This window comes from Vicugna pacos, chromosome 7 (assembly GCF_048564905.1).
Source record: "Vicugna pacos chromosome 7, VicPac4, whole genome shotgun sequence".
Taxonomy (NCBI): domain Eukaryota; kingdom Metazoa; phylum Chordata; class Mammalia; order Artiodactyla; family Camelidae; genus Vicugna; species Vicugna pacos.
Window position 1 is genome coordinate 35,395,086 of NC_132993.1, and position 20,429 is coordinate 35,415,514.

The 20,429-nt window shown below is 37.9% G+C and overlaps 1 long non-coding RNA gene across 1 annotated transcript in view; it reads right to left on the reverse strand.

Annotated features, from left to right (window-relative positions):
- Nucleotides 1-228: 228 nt before the first annotated feature.
- Nucleotides 229-20,429, reverse strand: part of LOC116278808 (uncharacterized) — a 152,951-nt gene continuing 132,750 nt past the window's right edge. Inside the window, exon 3 of the long non-coding RNA XR_012074347.1 lies at nucleotides 229-303. This is a non-coding gene — a long non-coding RNA (uncharacterized lncRNA). The remainder of the gene's footprint in view (nucleotides 304-20,429) is intronic.

Consider the following 20,429-nt stretch of genomic DNA (forward strand, 5'->3'; position numbering starts at 1 on the left):
TAGGCATCCACTAGCAGACAAACTAATAAGACTTAATTCAGCAAATTGGCTAGTTCTCAATTCAAGAGAGAAAGAGGACTACAGTGTGAAAGGGAAATCTTGAAAGTCCAAAAGTGTAAGCGCCTGTCCACAGGTGAGGGTAGGAGTAAGAGACTCAGGACCTGGCGAAGAGGGAGAGGAGGCAGCAGAGGCACTAATGCAAACTTACCAGTTTGCAACTGGCTGGAAGAAAGCCTTCTAAGACTCCATCTCAAAGGTGACAGTGGTGTCTCCCTGAAGCAGTCAGGATGCCAGCAAGTTGCGCTGGGTAGAGAGGAGAAAACAGATTCACAGCTATGACTTGTCTTGTTCCAGATCTCAGCCAATGCAAATCACAAGATGCTACCTTAGATCTTAACACAATGTACTGGGAGCTCTGAGGGCCGATAAAAATGAATGCCAAGGAACACTGTCGTAAGGTCAACCAATGCAGAATAATGGTTAATATGGAAGGGGAAAATCAGCTTCAAAGTCATTTTGAAACCACAAATATCCCATCAAAGGTTACAATACATGCATTTATTGCCAAAGTAATTTTCTCCCCACTAGAATAATAGGATCAGACAAAAATAAAATGCTAGGAAAAAAAAAACACAAAGAAATTACACAGTTGAACTTTCATACACTTTATTTTAAGGCTTTGGGTAGTAGAGGTAAACTAAATGCCTCTAGTCTTTTGAGAGAATCTCTCCCCCACACTTTGTCAGCCTCTCCAGGAAATTTCTTGTCAGTCTTTGTGCCACTGTTTGTACCTCCAGCTGGCTTTCCAATTTCTTGAAACTACTTGGAAGAAACCATTACATCTTCTCAGATTGAAAATTTTAATTGGTATAAACAAAATTATCATATGATTTCAACACCTCCCCTTTCCACAGTGCTTTTTCCAAAACTATTTAACTAATTATCCTTCTAAGGATTTGGCCCAAACACAATCACAGCTTCTTTGTTGAAACAATTTCTCACCTTAAAAAAAAAAGTTGGCAGGAGTGGCTTGGTTTTTATTGCGTCTTGTTTGTATTAGATTTTTTTTCCCCCATGGATAATACTTTCGGAGTCAAACCCAGTTCTGTGCATCCATCAGATTGAACCCAGGGTCCCCACCACTCCAGGCAAGACTGGCTTCATGGTATGCGATCTGTGCAGTCACGTGTGTATCTGGCCTGCACTCAGAAGTGCCCTGTGCTTGGTTTGACAGTCTGTTGTCACCAGCTGAAAATTCTTAATAATTTTTGAGTAGAAACCCTGCATTTTCATTCTGCATCGGGTCCTGCAAATTAAATACATAGCTGGAGATAACATCTTAATTCAACAAATCCCAGCCAGAAGTCCTGCTCTATAGCCTGACTAAGTCTCCGGAATTCCTACCAGGTTTGCCTTATCCTGAGGATACTCAGCCTCCTAGACAGTTATTTTTCAGAACACCAGTACAGTTGTGCTTCTTAGCTAGAGCCAACTGTAAACGGACCAGGTAAGCAAAGGGAGGAGGAGGAAGTATGTATAGGAAGGAAGGTGTAGAAAAACCCATCGGAAATATTTTGTGAGTTTGTAAGTTAGACACAGCATTTAGGGAGTCTCTAAATGAGGGAACTGAACTCTAAACATCACTCTCTATGAACATGCACCATAATCAGTACTGAAAAAGCAAACAAACAATCTTAACTTGATGATCACAGCTTAAAAATGAGAAGAGACTTTAGAAATCACTTAGTTCAGCCTTTTTATAGTTCCCTTTCATCAGGAATATGAAGATGACAAAGCCCACTGGCTCATATATATTTAGCAGCTCAGCAGGGATGAAAATCTAGGTTTTCTGGTTCCCAATCCAGGGTGCTGTCAAGCACACTCCTCAGCCTCTGAAAAATGAAATGCCCTTCAGAAAGCTGGTCCACCACAGGCACAGCTGTGATGGTGCTAAGAATGTCCCTGCAGTGTAAAGTCCCAGGAGCTTGTTGTTCGAAGTCCGTGAACACCAAAGCCAGATACCACCTGGCTGGCCTTGAGAGTGGTGATCACTGTGGGTTTACAATATTATAATGCAGGGTAGACAGTTCGAAAGCACATTTTTCAAAGTATTTTTTCACACAAAGTGTATACTGTGGCTCTCATCGTACATAGTCCTGCATTTTTGACTTATTTAAATACTGCTAGTTCCAAATAGTGGTTCCGTCTTTATTTGTAAGTAAATGTGGCATGTGATGTCCCCCAAAACACATTTTTCTTTTCCAGACATTTTTCATATTTATTATTGATTTTTTATTGGGCAGGAGGAGCGTTGTCTGTACGTGAAATTTAAGAACAAAGAAAAAGTTCAGCTCTGCTTTTGTCGTGAAGTTAGAGCTCCCTCCAGTGATCTATCTGGCTGGCTGAACTCAAAAACGCCCTTCCTTTCCAACTGTTCCTCAGTGCAAACAAATAAATCTAAGCTTTAGGTTTTTTAATGTAAATTTTTTTCCCTTTTAAAAATTAAACTCAGCTAATAAATACATTAATATTGATTTCTCATAAAATCTTGTTAAATATCCATATTCATGTATCTTCTATTAGAATATTTGATGGATAGAACCAATACAATAAGTCATGGTCAAGAAATTTTCATTCTGGCAGAGAGGCTGTTCATGTATTGTTATTATTTATAAACTTTTATGACTCTGCATATGCGAGGGAACTTTCACAGTCATTAACAAAGAAACCAGGATGGATGCCCTACCGTTCATAACGGAGTTATTTATATTTCACAGGCTTTTCAGATGAACTGAAAGAACTTTTTAGATTTATCACAGCCACCTTTCGCATTCTTCTCATAAACTGCCTTCAATTTACTGGCTTCTACAAGCCAAGCATAACAGGGCCCACATCAGTGATGCTGCACAACTCGATCAACTACAGGTAGTACTCAAAGGGATCATGAATAATTCACGACACTAGCCGAGGGCCAAGTGGATATTAAATCACTGAGGAAACTAGTTATAATTTTCATGATTTATTTAGTTAGTTACTTACTTGTTTATTTAATTTCCCTGAATACCAGATAAGGTCCTTCCTTGCTCAGGATCAGGGAATCGCAGTCAAGGTAATTGGTGAGATGCTCTCTTGATCTCTTGCCTGTTCCCACTCTTCCCTTCCCCCTCTTTTTGTTCCTTCCTCTTCTTATCTAGTCTCTCTCTCTCTGTATATATATATATTTGTTATCTCTTTCCTTCCCCCCTTCATATAGGTTTTGCTGAGACTCACAGCTTTAGAGGTGGTAACTAGATTAAAGATAATCTAATAGAATCCTTTACTTTTATAAAAGAGAAATTCAAGAAGGTTGAGAAGCTTGCCTGAAATCACACCAGAGTTTCCTGCTCCTTCCTCCTTTCTTCATGGCAATGTCTTAAGCACCCATTTGTCAGAGAACCCCTGGGTATTTCTGGCCCCTATTTCACCCTCATCCATTGTCTAAGGCTTGGGTTAATGCTCAAGAATATATAAGCAGCAATGGACATAGAGCTGATAGAAATGGTTTTCTGTATGAAGGAATATTAGAAAATTAAAAAACGGGAAATTACATAAACATACAATATTTCAAAACTATGGAATCTGGATTTCTGAACAAAAAATTTTGAAAAGTACCTTGCTTTTGCTCCTTTAAACCTTAACAAGAGAACTTTATTTGATACTGCTTCTCATGACAGTGATGTTAATAATGTTGCATTACATTTATCTAGCACATTAGACCTTACAGTGTTTCTTCAGCCAGGGTGCTCTTCCAGGTAACCAGAACATGCTCTCCTTGAAGGTCAAGAACCAGCACTACATATGGTACGATGTAAGGAAGCAATAGAGACCTCTGAGTCTCTATTCTGTGCCACCATTAGCTCTGGGTTACTGTATGGCTGAGCTCAACATTCACTAAAATGTTTATGCAGCTTAAAGGAAATGTCCAATTCAGCACTTGAAATAAGAAGGTAATAAAGATGTAGATAAGTAAAGCAAAATGACTAGCTAAGAAAAATTGCTGCATCTTCTACAGCAAGCATGGGTGTTCCGTCACCATTAGCCACTGCCAGGAAGTCCAGTAGGAGTAATAAATCTAACCATAATACCAGGTGTTACCCTGAGCAGCAAGGTTTCCCTTAAAGAAGTCCACCCACCTAGCTCAAAATGTTGTGTGAGAAAGTTTCAGGAACATCCAGCTATCTTGTTAACCTGAATTACTTACAATGTGCAAACAGTTTTGCTCGATGTAAGCTATTTTACTAAGGAAGTAATTGAAGATTACACCGAGAAAAAAGTTCACTCTGTAGAGCAACAAAGCAACCCCAGTTACTCACAGATCTCAAACAGTTTCCATGAGCAATAGAGTAGCTTCTATGATAGATGTGAATCAAACCTCTTACTCCAATGCCATGGATTTTAGTAAGCATGAAAATCTCTTGAAGACCCTGCTAAAATGAAAATTCCAAGACTGCCCTCCACAATCCTCTTTCAGTAGCTGTCAGGTGCACTAAAAGTATTTCAATCAGAAAATGAGGTGATACTGAGGTCAACTGCCTGGGTACCACACTTTGAAAAAGAACTACGTAAACTAAGTCAGCAAAATGTGTATTGAGAACACGAGACGGGTGATGGTCACTGTGTTACTTCCAATTACTTCCTTTGCCACAGGAGGAGAACTGAAGCAAAAGCTATAAAAAACTGGGCTCTATTCCTGCCTCTGAAGGGGATTCTCTTCAGCTTTCTGAGGGAGCATCACTGACCTCACCTTTTAAGATCTACTTTATAGAATCATAAGGTTATAGGAAGTATTTTTTTAAATATCTGTAAGTAAAAATATTTCTCAAAACACAAAATACTAAATTAAAGTGTGTATTTTATTAAAGAACAAAATGTCCAGGGAATTTGGCAGCATAGTCCACAATGTACAGATACATACTTCAGTTAGAACGGCACTGTCTGCTCTCCTTGACTCTTGAAACTGACTGAGGTAAACTTCTAAACAAGTAGCCCTAAGATACGAATTATTTGGAGAGGATGTACAAATGTTAAGAAATAATATCAATTACAAAATAAAACAGCTCTGCAAAACTGAACGTAGTTCATCAAGCTGAGAAGGCCATGCTGCTAAATTTACCCAAATTTTTCTAAGTGGTTTAAGTTAACTTTTGAAAATTGAGTCCTTGTATTTTTATCAAGATAAGCCAAATAATAAGGAGCAGGCACCCTGGCATGAGTAAAGACGAGGGCTTTGGACTGAGACTAAAAAATGCAAGTGTTGGCTAAATCAAAGCTTTGAGTCCTCTTAATACCTCAATCCCATCATCCGTAAAATGGGGATTAATAATGTTTTCCTCCCCTCAAGGGTTGTTTAAAAGGGATAACTAACAAAGCAAATGGTTGTAAATTATTTTGTAGGCCTGCTGTGTTGCTGCCAAATAGGAAAAGTTCAATTTAAAAGCTGGGATTTTCAGAAGCTCCAAAATATTACAAAGCAAGTCACATTTCATGGCTAATTTAAAACATCAGGGGTTCACACAAGTTGCTTATAATGATATTTTCCAATCCTCATGTTATTTGACAATTTATACAGCTTCAGCTTTCACGGTTGAACCCAGCAATACCTCTCTGGTCATGATTCTCTTTCATCAATATAACCAGCTCACATAACTGTCTACATCTTCAGGGGATTAAGCACTACTTTTTATCTGGACCTGAGAAGAATAAATTCAGAGATGATAAAAATTTCTGGTTGCTAGTCCAATGTGTTATTTATTTAGATTAGAAAAAAGAGCTGTTATACAGGTTTCGGAAGACTTTTTAAAGCACTGATAAAATCTCTGTGTGTCAAATGGAATGGCACTGAAATTATTTTAATACCTTAAAGCTCTTAAGAGTTGAACTAAACTTTCAGCAAAAGAGTCCAATTATACTTTGAGATTTTTGGCCTTCAAGAGACAAAAAGCCAAGCCAAGCAAAATAAAACAATGACAAAAGCCAAAACAAAACAAAACAAAACAAAACAAAACAAAACAAAACAAAACAAAAAAAGACTGACTGCACCAAATCTCTGAATCACAACATTAAGGTAAACAATATGCATGTGTTTAAAAGGAACCGGGAGAATAAGAGACTCTGGATGCGACCGGTATAAACGATATTCAGTGTTTGCCAAAAGCAATTTATCCTAAGAACTGGCTAGGATACTAAATAAAAATACAAAGTCTTAGACTTCACTCTAGCCCTCTTAAACCAGAATGTTGGGAAGAAGGCACTAGAAATCAGAATTTTTAGCAAGTAATCTTGCAACATAAGGTGTTGGGAGTGGATCAGCGGCCTCAGCATCACCTAGAAACTTGTTAGAAATGCAAAGTATCAGGCCCTCCAGACCTGTTGAATCCAACTCTGTAATTTAACAGCATTCCCAGGTATGTGAGAGAATCACTGCCTCAGATGATTCTCATATTGTAACAAGTTTGGGAAACAAGGACTATATTGGGAGGTGTCAGATGATTTGACTTGGGGTCAAGCCCTGGCTCTGCCACTGAACAACCCCGAGCTCCTTCTCTGAGATGCCTGGGAGTAGAGTTAGAGGTCAAGTGTGAGTTCTGTATCACTGAACAAATCGTTGTTTTAACTGTGATAAGCCATTAGAGGCTAAGAGTTCCCAGAGGTTCTTATTTGAAGAAAAGGGAGAGGAAAGACTAGCTAGGTAAAGATGGTTATTAAACAGTTGTTGAGAACCTACCACAGGGTAGGCATGTGCCAGGAAATTAAAAAAAAAAAAAAACTGCCAGACTGCATAAAAAAGATACACACACACACACACACACGCAAGCACACGGACGCACGCACGCACAAGCATACTCATGCATGCAAACCTGGTGAAATCTGAATGAGGTCAGTGGATTTTGACCAACATCTATTTCCTGGTTGTGATATTGTGCTACAGTCATGCAAGGTGTTGCAATTGGGAGAAACTAGGTGAAGGATATACAGGATCATTCTGTATTATTTCTTACAACTACATGTGAACCTACAATTATATTAAAAAGTTAAGGAAAAACAAGACTAAGCTAACTTTAAGCCCAACAAAGATCCACATTTTGTATCTGAGAAATCTAAGGTCAGAAAGGTTAAATAGCTTGCTCAAATGTCCTTACTAATAAAATGGGTAGATTTAGAAAACAGTAGCTTATAGTAGATGGTACATCAAAGACATTCACAGGCTGGACTGCATCTCTGTGTCTTCTATGTTATATTACAAAGTAGAAGTTCCTTTGCTTTTAGCCTATTCATTAAAATACAGGCACTATTGAATCCAGGTTCTATATTAATTCAGCATAAAATCAAAGCAGGCAGAAAAGAGAGGAAAAAATAAATCTCTCCATCATAAGAACTATTAGACATAATATCAGAGAACAGGAAATCAGGTGTACTAAAAGAAAAAAAATTCACTGCTAAGTTTCAACCTTTTTTCTTTCTTTTACACTGTTAAGAGGAAATATTGTTTCTTAAGAGGCACAAGCACTGTAAACCTACCCCAAATTGTAAATCAAAGTAAACAGAAAATCCTTCATCTTGGAAGCACAATTTTTAAGATGTTATTTTTAAAAGTATTTCGAATGAAATCTGTCTCCTTTTAGAGAAATAGAGGAAGAAAGGGGAAGGGCAGGGAGTAAAGAGGGCAGGCAGGACAAAAGAGAAGAAGGAATAAAAAAAGGCTCAGAGAAGGGGTAAAGAATATAGTAAGGGGTAAAAAATACACTGGATTCTTTTTTTTTTTCAATGAGCACAGAACAAAAACAGGAAATTCATAATGCAGTCAATAAAGTTTTCTTTAAATGATTTCCCTTCAAAATGTTATTTAACCTATCAGATTGGAAAATATATATTTAAAAGTAGTAAGTTCTACTAAAGATGTGGCAGTACAGACCTACCACATATTTACTAATAGAAATGGGACTGGGATAATCTTTCTGGAATACATTTAGGTGATGTACCTCTAAAAGCGCAAAGACTTCTTTGCAAGGACATGTATCATGTCAACATTTCTAGTAGTGAGAAATTAGAAATCATATTAATATCCAACAACTATGCATTAAATTATAAAACATGAGTGTAATAGAATGAAAAGTCATTTAAATAATGTTTTTGAATAATCTTCATTGACCAAGAATGTGATCATTTTATTACAAATGACTTTTTTTCTTTTTTGTTAACAATGACTATATTGAATGTAAGTCGTTGGTTTCTTTATACAACTGATTTTTCTAAATTTCCTTCAATAAATATGAGTTACTTTTAAATTAAGAATGAATGTGAGAGAAAGAAGGATATTTCCGGGAAGGTGCCCATGTCTATGACTGTCATTTTTCCCACTAAGTTAGGTGACTGTGGGAGGAGAAGGAAAATTAAAATGGTAAAGAAGGTGTAAGGCTGGAAGCCAGAGCTGGCAGTACATTCCCAGCCAGGGTTTCCCAAGACGATGAGGTGTGCCTGGCAAAGGCACTGGGACCGCTGGGTGCCTGAGCTCTGCCTACCCAGCCCCTTCATGGTCAACTTTGGTTAAGATTAGACATTGAGGCTTTTAAGATTCATCCATTTCAGTGCTTTTCTGCATTTTCTTTCCCTTAAGTTTTCTGTCAAAAGTTTGTTTGAAAAGTTTCACCTCATTTTGCCTTGTTTTCCCCACTCCAGGTCAGACTAGAAGGAGAGCAGTATTATACCTGCAATAAGCCATGAGATGGTGGTTCCAATCAGCGTCCCTGCTTGGACCCAGGAGGGGGCTTTAGTGGAGGAAATACCAGAAGAGGTTAGCTGGCTGCCACTGCAGATGCCACGTCCTTCTTTTGGGTTTAGTTTCTATTTTACATATAAAATGAGCTATGCTCTGTGGCAGTAATTTGCACTGCCATAATGCTGCAACAAGCCATGTTTCTCTTTTCTTTTCTTTTCTTTTTTTAAGCCATGTTTTTCAATATGAAGTCAAAGGAATTTCTGAACATAAATAGGGTTTGATCCTCAAAAGTCTTTTTACATACTATATTCTTACAAGAGTCTGTGTATGTGCATGAATGCATGCATATAAGGGCATCTGTGTGTGCTCAGCAGTGAGATTTCTTCCCTCTGCATGAGCATAAAAGAGAGAGGACTTTAGCTAGATCTAATAAAACCTTGCACTTCTTCTTGAACATAAAACAATCCTTTATTAGCAAATAGACCAGTCGGCTTGCGGAGAAGAAAAGAAGAAATGCAGGCAGTTGTTTAAAAATTAGCCAAACCAAGGATAACAATCAGGGGTCCCACCTTCCTCCTCCATGCCAAAAGGTGACGTATGCCCTTGCCCTGAGTCCTGCAGGGGAAGGGTGCACATATGAATTTCCATAGACTATATGTGAGCTCAGTAGGCAATCAATAGCTGCTGAATGGAACCCAAAAGCAGACTTCTATTTCTGGGTACTGAAGAATTTGGAGAGAGTAAAACAGGAAGGGGAGGCATCTCATAGTCACAATCACTTGTTTCTATAAAAATAGCAGTTATACAGAAGGTGTTCTATTTTTATTTTTGATGGAAAATCAAGTAAATAAAGCAGCATCATGCAATAGTAGTCAAATCTCATCCATTCAATATTTTTGAAAGGCTCAGCTCATTTGGGCATAATGCAAATTGTTTACTGGAGCAAACAAGTTAGTAGATGGGAAATAAGTGGAGTTTCATAAATTATCAAAGTGAGATTGGACATCTGGGAGTCTCCTCGCCCAGTCTGCCGTTTGACTTCCATAAATTTTCTATCTTTACACCTTAAGATATCTGCCATCATATAAAACTTACATAGATTTGATATGCAAGTGGCCTCCCTTTGCTGTGAAGGCCAACAGCTGTATACTCCTAGACTTAACACAGTCTTAGAGTTTATGTGACAGAACACACTTAGATGTGTCTGTTACTTGAGTAAAGAAACCTCTACATTTTCGTGTTAAAATAAGCTGGCTGTTGCTTCTTAGAAAAGGACTTTTTCAGCATTAAAATATAGCTCGTGTCCTCTTTGATTTCACGGGGCAATCACCCATTGCATCCTAAGTCCATGTTCAAAGTCAGTAAGGTTGATCTAGGGTGACCATATAATATAGTGGACAAACTGGGACACTCTTGATAGTGAATGAGACCACCAAACAGGCAGGCAAACCTGGATACAGGCTATTCTAGCCATGTCCCAAACTGAATAGCTGCTTCTTGCTGCATTTATCATATTGCAATCATTGTAGATACCACGTAAAATACAATGTATTTTTCCCAGAATATAAAGGGAAAAAAAGTCCAAAGATACAACAAAGGCAGAATGACAGTAAGGTAAATTACTGTAAGGTGACAGCAGAAAAATTCTTCACTCTCTGTCTGCTCTCTCCGGCTCTGCTACTTTCTGGCTCAGAGACCCCTTCTGCCTGTATTTCCTGCCCCTGTCACGTTCCTGCCAGCCTGCAGGCTGCACACAAGAGAGCATGAAGCAAGCTACCGTACCCACAAAGGCCTCACTACCGTGGTTATTTCAAACAGAAATTGGATGCAAGGTGTGTTACAGAGCCACAGTAGAGAACACGATTCACCTAGAAGAAATGAAAATTGGTCCTTAGGTCTGTTTGCAGTTGCAGTGCTGGAGAAACCAAGATCTCAGAATACACTGTCATTCTTCACTTCTTTTCCCTTGACGTCTGCTCATTCTGTCTCTATATACGCTTGAATGTCTTAGAGCACCGGCATCCCGCCTCTGCTTATTTTTCCCCCTTTTGCCATTCCTAGAAGATTTTACTTCTAAAACTTGCTGATTCATAGCTACGTTCTTTAAAGTCACAAAGTAAAAAGAAGCTCATTCATTTTATGCCTTTTTCATTTTGAGATCTGATTTTTCTGTGACCATTCCATATACATCCAGAGGCATCAATCTGGGTGATTTTCAGAAAGACAAATTAACCTGGAGAACAGAAGCTACCATCTATTCTGAACTTGCCACACTTCTGGTAATGGAGGGGGAAAATAAATAAGCTTCTACTTCCAGAGCAAAAGAAAGGAATAAAATGAGAAAGGGAATCAGGATCACATCCTATATATGGCCCTCTCTCCATGTCACCGAGTAGCCCTTTAACAAGATGTTACTCCAAGCCAAAACACTGATTTTTTTTTAAGTAAAATTTCATCTAGGTACGGCATAAACAAGAATACTGCTCAATGAATTTTCACAAAATTAACACACCTGTGTAACCAATTCACAGATCAAGAATTAGGACAATAATAGCACCCCAAGCTATCTCCATGACTCCACCTACTCAGTATACTTTCTTCCCCAAACGTTAACAGTTACTCTGACTTCCATCACCATTGCATAGTTCTTCCTGCTACCAAATTTTTCTAAGTTACTATCAAGTTTGTGAGGTTTATCCCTATTGTTGCATAGTCATTCATTTTCATTGATGGCCCATGGTATTTTCTTGTATGATTATATCACAATTTATGTATTAATTCTACAGTTGATGAACATTTAAGTTGTTTTCAACTTAGGGCTATGACAATTCTGCTACAAATGTTCTTAGTAAGTCTTTTGGTGTCTATACATACATATTTCTGCTGGACAGAAGAGGAGAATTACTGCTCAAATGGTATATAGACTGTCAAGCAATTTTCAAATATGTTCTATTACTTTATACCTCAGTTAGTGATGTGTGTTTCCATTTCTCTACATTCTCATCAAAATTGGTACTGTCCATCCTTTACATTTCAATCACTCTAATGGCTGTGTAGTACTATATTATTTTGGTCTTAATTTGAATTTCCTTGAGTGCTAATGAGATTAAACATCTTTTCACATTTTTATAACAACCTGAGTATCCTCTTTGTGAAATGTATGTCCAAGTCTTTTGCCAATTTTTCTATGTGGTTGTCTCCAGTTTTCTTATTGATCTGTAGGAATTCTTCATATATGCTAACCTCTGTGAATAAATATGTGTATAAATATTCTATATACATTGAAAATATATTCTCCAACTATGTGGCTTGTCTTTTTATTCTTCAATGTCTTTTGATTCTCTTTATTAAAATTAGAGTAGTCCAAACTATTAATCTTTCTTTTTGGTTTATGCTTTTGGGATACTATTAATATTATAAAATATTCTATTAGGTTTTCTTCAAGAAGTCTTACTGTTTTTATTTTACATTCAACTGGAATTTGATTGTATCTATATGTGAGGTAGAGAATAAATATTTATTTTTTCATACAGATATCCAATTTATTGAATGTATCATTTTTCTAGAAAAACTCATACTTTCCTCCCTGCATTTAATGTCTATCAAAATTAATCAGATGGTGCATCTGAAATACGTGTAGTCTACTGTACAGGAACTATACCACAATAAAAGTGTTAAACAAAAAATAGGAAGTTTGTAGATTACCATGTCTAGTTTCCCTCTGCCTGAGGCCAACAGTGTTCCAGATAGAGGCTGTGCCATTAGCATGGATGGCAGCATGAAGGAACAAAGGAAGCAAAGCCAGAACTCACTCGATGTGGACACGGAGTATTTACTTTTATTATTTACTAAATAAGGCAGTGGCTTGTACTGCGGTATAACTCAGCCTATCCTCACTGATACATGGATGCACCAAGGAAACTGATGCATATTATTGAAGTGTCTCCCTCATCATGTATCACTGTAGTAAGAACACTTCCCCTTTGGTCCAAAGATTGCCCTTATCGAAGAGAGCTGATCACTGAGTCAACTTCTCATGCACCCAGAAGAGTCTTTTGTTAAGATTTTCAAAAGTAAGAAAGATAGAATAGGTCTCAAGGTGTTTTTGACTTTGACCTTTTCCTAAACACTCCCATTATTAGAATTCAAGCCATTATGTAAATTCAATCGTTGAAGCAATAGGTTCTTTTACCAGAAAAAGTCATTCAAAAGATTCCTCAGCCTTCTTTCCTTTCCAATAGTAATAAAAACTTTTTCTTTGACCTATTTATTTCTTATAGTTGCTAGAAGACTCGTCTGAGAAGAGTACTTTGAAGTAGAAGAAAGCTTCATGCAAATGCAAAGTCCTAAAAAAAAGGTCTTTATATTTATGATGAAATTAACCCCCACAGGACACTTAATTTTCTAAAATATATTCATTCAAGGAATATTGGAGCATTTATTAAAATAAATTCAAGCTATTAGGATTCAAATCTGTTAACTGAACAGTTCCAGCCTGCCCTTACCCAAGAGAGCAGCATTTCCTCCTTTACAATTAATGAAAGTTAAAAAGTTAAAAATACAACACATTATTTGACGCCTTAGCTGGTAGTATCTTAGAGTCCTTTGCTGTCTCACAAAGAACCTTGACCTTGCCCTAAAAATGAACCTCTGATATATGATGGGTAGATTTTATGACCCTAAGAGAGTGACTTCCCATTAAAATATACCTGTGACAGAAATTATATCACAGAAAGTAGGAAGAAAGCAAACTCTAACTTGTATGTATAATGTGAGTGAGCCTGCAGCTCAAATTAAAAATACTTTAGTGGCTTTGGAAACTTTTTTTTGTTGCTCTTTTTTAACTTTGAAGTGACCTGTTAAATTGATCTGTGAAGGTCACAGATGCCTTGGAAAGCGGTGCTTAAATTCTTTTCAGTAGCAGAAAGTCCTGGTTGAATTAGTACGGACCCATGGAGACTTCTGAAGCTGTTGATAAATCATGTTTAAGAGCTTTTCAGCCCAAAGCTCAGCTGTAAACTCAGGCAAAGCCATGAACAAATTTGCAGGTGGCAATGCCCCATGACTGTTCCCTTGTAATCCAAAGTGATCCCTTCTGAGCCACTTCAGCATCAAGCACCCCATTCATCAAATTAGGCTGAGTCATGCATATCCTCACTTGCATTCAGATCCCTGGTGCAGTCCGGTCTGGACCAGGTGAAGAGCAGGCAGAGTGAACAACTGGTCCATCAGTTAAAAACAGAAGTGTACATTCATAGATTGAAAATAAACATACAGGGCTTCAGTTCAAGCCCAGTCCTGTAAGTGTTGACAAGGGCAACAATAGTAGTTCCTCATTTTATTCGGATGTTTTTTTAAACAGACTTCTTTGGCAGAAGTTTATCTTGACAACTAAAAACTAAAATACACATCCCAGGAAACGAATATCTGCAAGATCCAAAAAGACGTAGAAATAGACATGGTACTGTCACCAGTTGGACTAAAGAAAATATTATAAGTCATCTGTAGCTTTTTTCTTATATTATGGAGTCCTTTAGCATTCTACAGTGTATAGTTTTTTCCTCCAAATGTTGAAGATATAAATAAGGAAGAACCTTGTGTCAATAAAGAGTGTAACTTTAGTACATTTAGTTACCCAATCAGATTCCAATCTCAATTCAAATATAGGACCTTTCAATTTCTCTTTCTCTTATTTATATTAAAAGGGTAATAATAATATCTACCAGATAGCGTTACTGTGAGGACTGAGCAAAGTAACAGGGGCGAAAGCTCAGCGTAACCCCTTGGCGCTCACTAAGGCCTCATCAGAAACTGACTATTAGAAGGATCAGTGGCTCCATTCAACTCCTAAGGCTGCAGTAACAAAGTCACACAAACTGGGTGGCTTAAAACAACAGAAACCTATTATCTCACAATTCTGGAGCCTCTTAAGTCTGCAATCAAAGTGTTGGCAGGGCCGTGCTTCCTCTGAAACCTGTAAGGGAGAATCCTTCCTTGCTTGTTCTAGCTTCCGGTGTTTGCTAGAAATCCTTGGCGTTCCTTGGCTTGTAGATGCTCACTGCAATCTCTGCCTCTATTGTCACGTGTCCATCTTCTCCCTGTGTCTCTCTTTGTGTCTCTTTTCCTCTTCCTAGAAAGATACCAATCATGCTGGATTAAGGTCCACAGTAGTGGCCTCATCTTAACATGGTTACATCTGCAAAGAGCCTACTTCCAAATAAGTTCACATTTACAGACACTGGCAGTTAAAACTTCAACACATCTTTTAGGGGGACACAATTCAACTTATAACAATGGTACTAGACCTGACTTGTCACTTACGTAAATGCACATAATGTGATTCAAGGAACCATCTCTCTTTAGGAATTCTCTAAAGGAAGCTAATTAAGTGTACTCACAATGCCCCATGGTTGGGTAAAAACTCTGAGTACAAATGGAAAAATAATTTATCAACAGTCATGCTGACTACAAAAATAAATAAATAATAAGGGTATGTGTTTCTATTTTATCAGAGACTCTTCTTGGTCTATTGTTGGAGGTACCGTCTCTCCATCCATTTTGACGTTTGGGGTTAGCTGTTTTCCAGCTGACAAATAACGTATCTGGATTATAGGAAACCTTACTAATTTGTCTCTTCCTCTCCAGAATCGCCCTCGTCCAATTCAGTCTTCTTATTGAAGAGACTAGACTTCTCAAAATAAGTCATTTTCCTTCTCCAAAAGATGAGTGGCTCCTTGGCCCAATTCTTGCCTGGTGTGCTAGGCCTGCCCTACACCGACCCCGGCTGACTTGTCAACTTTGAGTCTCACTCTCAGAATCCTTCATGGGTCTCATCAGTTAGGTCTCAGTTTTGTCAACTGCACTGAACTTTATTCACCTTCAGGCCTGCTTCCTTTACACCTCTGTTCATATGACTTCTCTATGCCAAACAACTACCTACCAATCCATCAGTCTAAATCCTTTCATTCTTCAAGGTTTTAAACAATTTTCTCATCGTTGGAGAAGATGTCACTACAAATGCAAATTATTTCTTCTTCCTCTGTATTCCTGTAATTCTTAATGTCTTTTCCACTGATTTGTTACCTGTCCATTTGTTGCCTGGTAATGGCAAACACTTTTAAGGTAAATTATAAAGTGAAGTGCTTAAAGAGAGTACAGATGCCTTATGTTTTTAACCTAGTACAGAGCCTTGTACATGGTAGACTTACAATTTCCTGTTTGGTTAGGCAGACTATCAACTCTGAGAATCAGAGATGTAGCGAAAGAATATCGTGATTGGAATCACCTGGAAGAGATGTGTATAGCTCCAAACTTCACATAGCTAATCAAGCTAAGTCTGAACTTGAACTTGGACTCAATATGTATCATGTGCACTACAGACTCTTCCATGTCTTAGTAAACTTCAATTCCGGAGCCACACTAGAGAAAATTAATCTGCTAGAGAGAAAGAGAAAAGTTCGTCCTAATTCTTCCCTATGCCTCATGTTCGAGTTTGGGACATGAAGTGAATTTCAGGACTGAGATGAGAGCATAGGAGACCTGAAACAAACAGCTTCCAGTAGCTCTAATCGGCTGGCCATAGATCTGCCTCCTCTGCTCAGTATATGAGGCTTTTCTAGGGTAAAAATGCACCTAGAGTGAGTGACTAATTTGAGGAGTTTTTCCAGTGTTCTCTGTGAGGTGTATTTTAATCAGCAGTACAATTTAGCAGCTGCATTAATTAATTAGCACATTAATCAGGAGAGCATTTTAGCAGCTAATCTCTAGCAAACTAGCAGTTTGTGATAAAATCTTAGCAGTAGGAGAGCATGCAGCATACCAAGTCATTTTTCAATGTTATCGTCACTGTGGGCCTAGCAAAGGCTGAAATTATGTTCCCAAATTGAAACCTTCCTTAAAATATACCTGTGCAGGACACATTTGAGAAATTGTATGCTTCACCGGGAAGGGTTTAACAATGACTACTTTCTCCACAAAGCAGCAGCTCCGAAGAAAACTGTCAGGCGCTCCAGGAAACAAACTCTGTAAGTGTTCTTAAAATAGTTCTTGTGTGATTTCATAAGAATTCAAGTTTCCTCTTCTATTAGCAAGATTATTTATGTAGTAACGAGAAGTTTCAAGATATTATTTTATAGTTACATACGTTAGAGTGATTTAAAAGCAGGAAATACTTGCTTTAGGGATGAAAATGTTACAAGTCTGACTTTTAGCTCTTTGAAACCTTTACAACGAAACTTACACTTGGAAAGGGAATAGAAAAGATATTTCTTCCAATACAATGTTTAGAGATAGATGCATGTAGTAGCACCACAGCCAAATGTAATATAATTTTGATGAAATATAAATTGGAAGACTTCTGGGCATGGAAACATCGCTCCTTTTTTGCTCCATTATATCCAAAATGCAGTGACATGTGCTTTTATTGAATCCATGTATATTGAATTCCACATGTTCTAAAATTTAAAATTTGAATGCAAAATCCCATAGGCTGATATTAAAACTTCCTTTCATTTACAAAGCCTGGGGATATTGAAGTCTTACATACAGCAGTCTATTAGTTCGAACTGTTAAGCGGTTCTTTATCCTCACAGCATTTTTCCTGGGAGAAATGAGTGTTCTTTCATGACTTCACATCACTTTTTCAGCCTCAGAAAGGAGAGGGTCAGGGTAACCAAGGGAACATGTGCTGGGTAAGCACTTCCTTCAAACTCTTGTTATATTGATTTTTTTTCCCTCTGGTTCCTGGAAATCGCACTCTATTTAAATCATATAATACAAGTTGGAAGAATTTTAATTTCTACTCTACCTTTTGTCTCCATTTGTAAATCACATCTATATCTCTAATCTTATGCCCTCTCTTTTCTAAATGTTCAACTCTTCACTTATCAGCAGTTCCACTCCAAGCCCAAAGAAATTCTCAAACCTTCTGGAGGAGGACAAATGAAAATTAGATATTTCACTACCAAAAAAAATTTATAAGTTATAGCATTTAGTAAAGGTCCATTCAAGTGTGATGTTAGTGGACTGTTTTCTTATAAATACCTTATAAACAGAAGGCCTGCTGGTGCAATAACTACCCAGGCAACTCCATCAACAGTTCTTTTGAGACAATGTCATGTCTTGTAGATTTTTATGTGCTTAGGTTGAAATCTATGCATACCTTTTGTCACAGCTAAAATCATTGTAATTATGTTGTTAGTGCATTAGTTGGCTTCATTTGTGAGCACAGCATTTGTTATATCGATAAATGCCTTACGGATGAAAAACCTCATTTCACTATGAGTTACCCTCTATTGATGTAATCCTTCTTACTTTATGAACTTTCATAATTAACATAAAGCTTGCCTGGGATCACATTCCCTCTTGCTGATGGCATTTTCTATTCCTCCCTCCATTCCCAGCCGGCTTGGATACGGACGTGCACACACATACACACACTGACCCCAGACACACACACACACAAGTACACTTGCACATACACACATCATCCTTCCCATATGGTATCTGTTCTTAGGAACCCTAGTGAAATACTGATTAGTGTTGCCCTGTATTAAAGCATTCATTATTGCAGCAAACTCACTTGCTCTCTCCCTCACGGCAGACTTCTATTTTAAAACCTGGAATAAGTATAAACTAGGTATCCTGTGCTCATTGGATCCATGCACATCTAAAAAGGGTGATTAATTCATTTCTTTGACAAATATTTATTGAAAGCCATCGCAGGCATGGGTTTTGCTACCAATCTGTTATCAGGATTAATACAATTCTCCTAACCTGTTCTGTTGACTTTGTAAATTCCCTCCACCAGTGAACCATCGTCTTTTACACTGTAGTTACAGTAATCTTAATGAAACATAAATCTGATTGTATTACCCCCCCACATAAAATTATTAAATGCTTTTTATCACCTTTAGGATAAACTCTGTAGGATGGCCTAACAATGTCCTTCTTGATCTGGTCCTTGCCCACCTCTGCCATATCGCCTTGCGTTGGCTAATTTTACGTGTCAGCCTTACTGGTCTAAGGGATAGTCACATATCTGGTAAAACATTTCTGGGAGTGTTTGTGAGGGTGTCTCTGGAAAAGATTAGCATTTAAATCAGTAGACTGTGTAAAGATCATACTCACCAATGCAGGTGGACAGCATTCAATTTGTTGAGGGCCTGAAGAGAACAAAAAGGCTGAGGAACGATGAAGCTGCTCTTTCTGCTTGAGCTGAGACATCCATCTTCCCTTCCCTTGGATGTCACATTCTTGGTCTCAGCTTTCAGACTCAGACCAGAACTCTAACATTGGCCCCTCAGTTCTCAGGCTTTTGAACTCAGATTGAATTACACTAGTTCTCCAACTTATAGACTTTAGATTGTGTAACTTCTCAGTCTCCATTCCTAAAATTTCAGTGTATCTCAATCTCTCTCTCCCTGTCTATATAGAGAGAGACTATCACACGCTGGTTTTAACTTTCATAGTTTGAGGTGTGACAGCAAAACTGGCTTTTTCTTTTCCTTCTTCACAATTTCATCAATAGATTTATTCTTTCCAGAGATCTTAGCAACCTCATAAAGCAATTTTGTTCTTTCTTTATTAAGTCAAGAATTTTCACCTTTTCACTGAAAGGAAGTACTTTACAGCTTCTCTTTGGCATCTCTGAATTGCCAGCACCACTACTCTTGCACTTTGGGGGCATTATTAACTAAAATAAGGGTCACTTGAACTCAAGCCCTGCGATACTGTAATATTAGTGTGATAACTGAGATGGCTACTTAGTGACTAGTAGGCAAGTTACGCTGGACAAAGGGATGAGTCACATTCCAGGTAGGACAGAGCAGGACTGTGCAAGATTTCATCACGCTATTCAGATGGGCGTGGAATTTAAAACTTATAATTTGCTTATCTCTGGACTTTTCCATTTAATATTTTTGGCCCACAGTTGTCATCAGGTAACTGAAACTATGGAAAGCAAAACCATGGATAAGGGGGGACTACTGTATATATATATATATATATATATGTATATACACACACACATATATATCCAAAACCATTTGACATGGGCCACATATTCTTATGGACACTTTAAATAGCACCAAACTTCAAGGACATTTTCATGTGGACAAATGTCTTATGGATGTTTTGGACAGGACCAAATATCAATGGCCTTTCAGAGAGTACCAGATATCCTTCAAGAAGAGGGTTGGTACTATCTGCACTTTCAGGCATCTGATGGGGTTGTCGCCTACAGATAAGAGGGTGGAGGCTACTGTATATCCTGTGGGTTCTGCGTTTCTGGAGAACTCTGACTAATGTACACTTCTGGTTCCCTCCCTGCACCAATACCACATTTCAGCATATTCCATTTGTTGTTTCCTAAACAGACTATGCTCTCTTGCTTGTGCCTTCATAGGTGTTTTTTCCTATCATTTTTCTCTCCTTGCCCTGCATAGCACATGTTCATTATTCAAGAATCACATCTTGTGTCACCTATTTTCCCCACCACATTCTGTACTGAATTAAACCTATGTCAGTTGCCACCTATGTGACAAACCTATGTTAGTTGTTTTCTTGCATTAGTAGAATCCTATGTTTATCTCTCTTCTTAGAAATCACTACATTTAATTTTAATGACTTTACCATTACATTTACTCACTACACTATGAACCCCTTGATGTCAGGG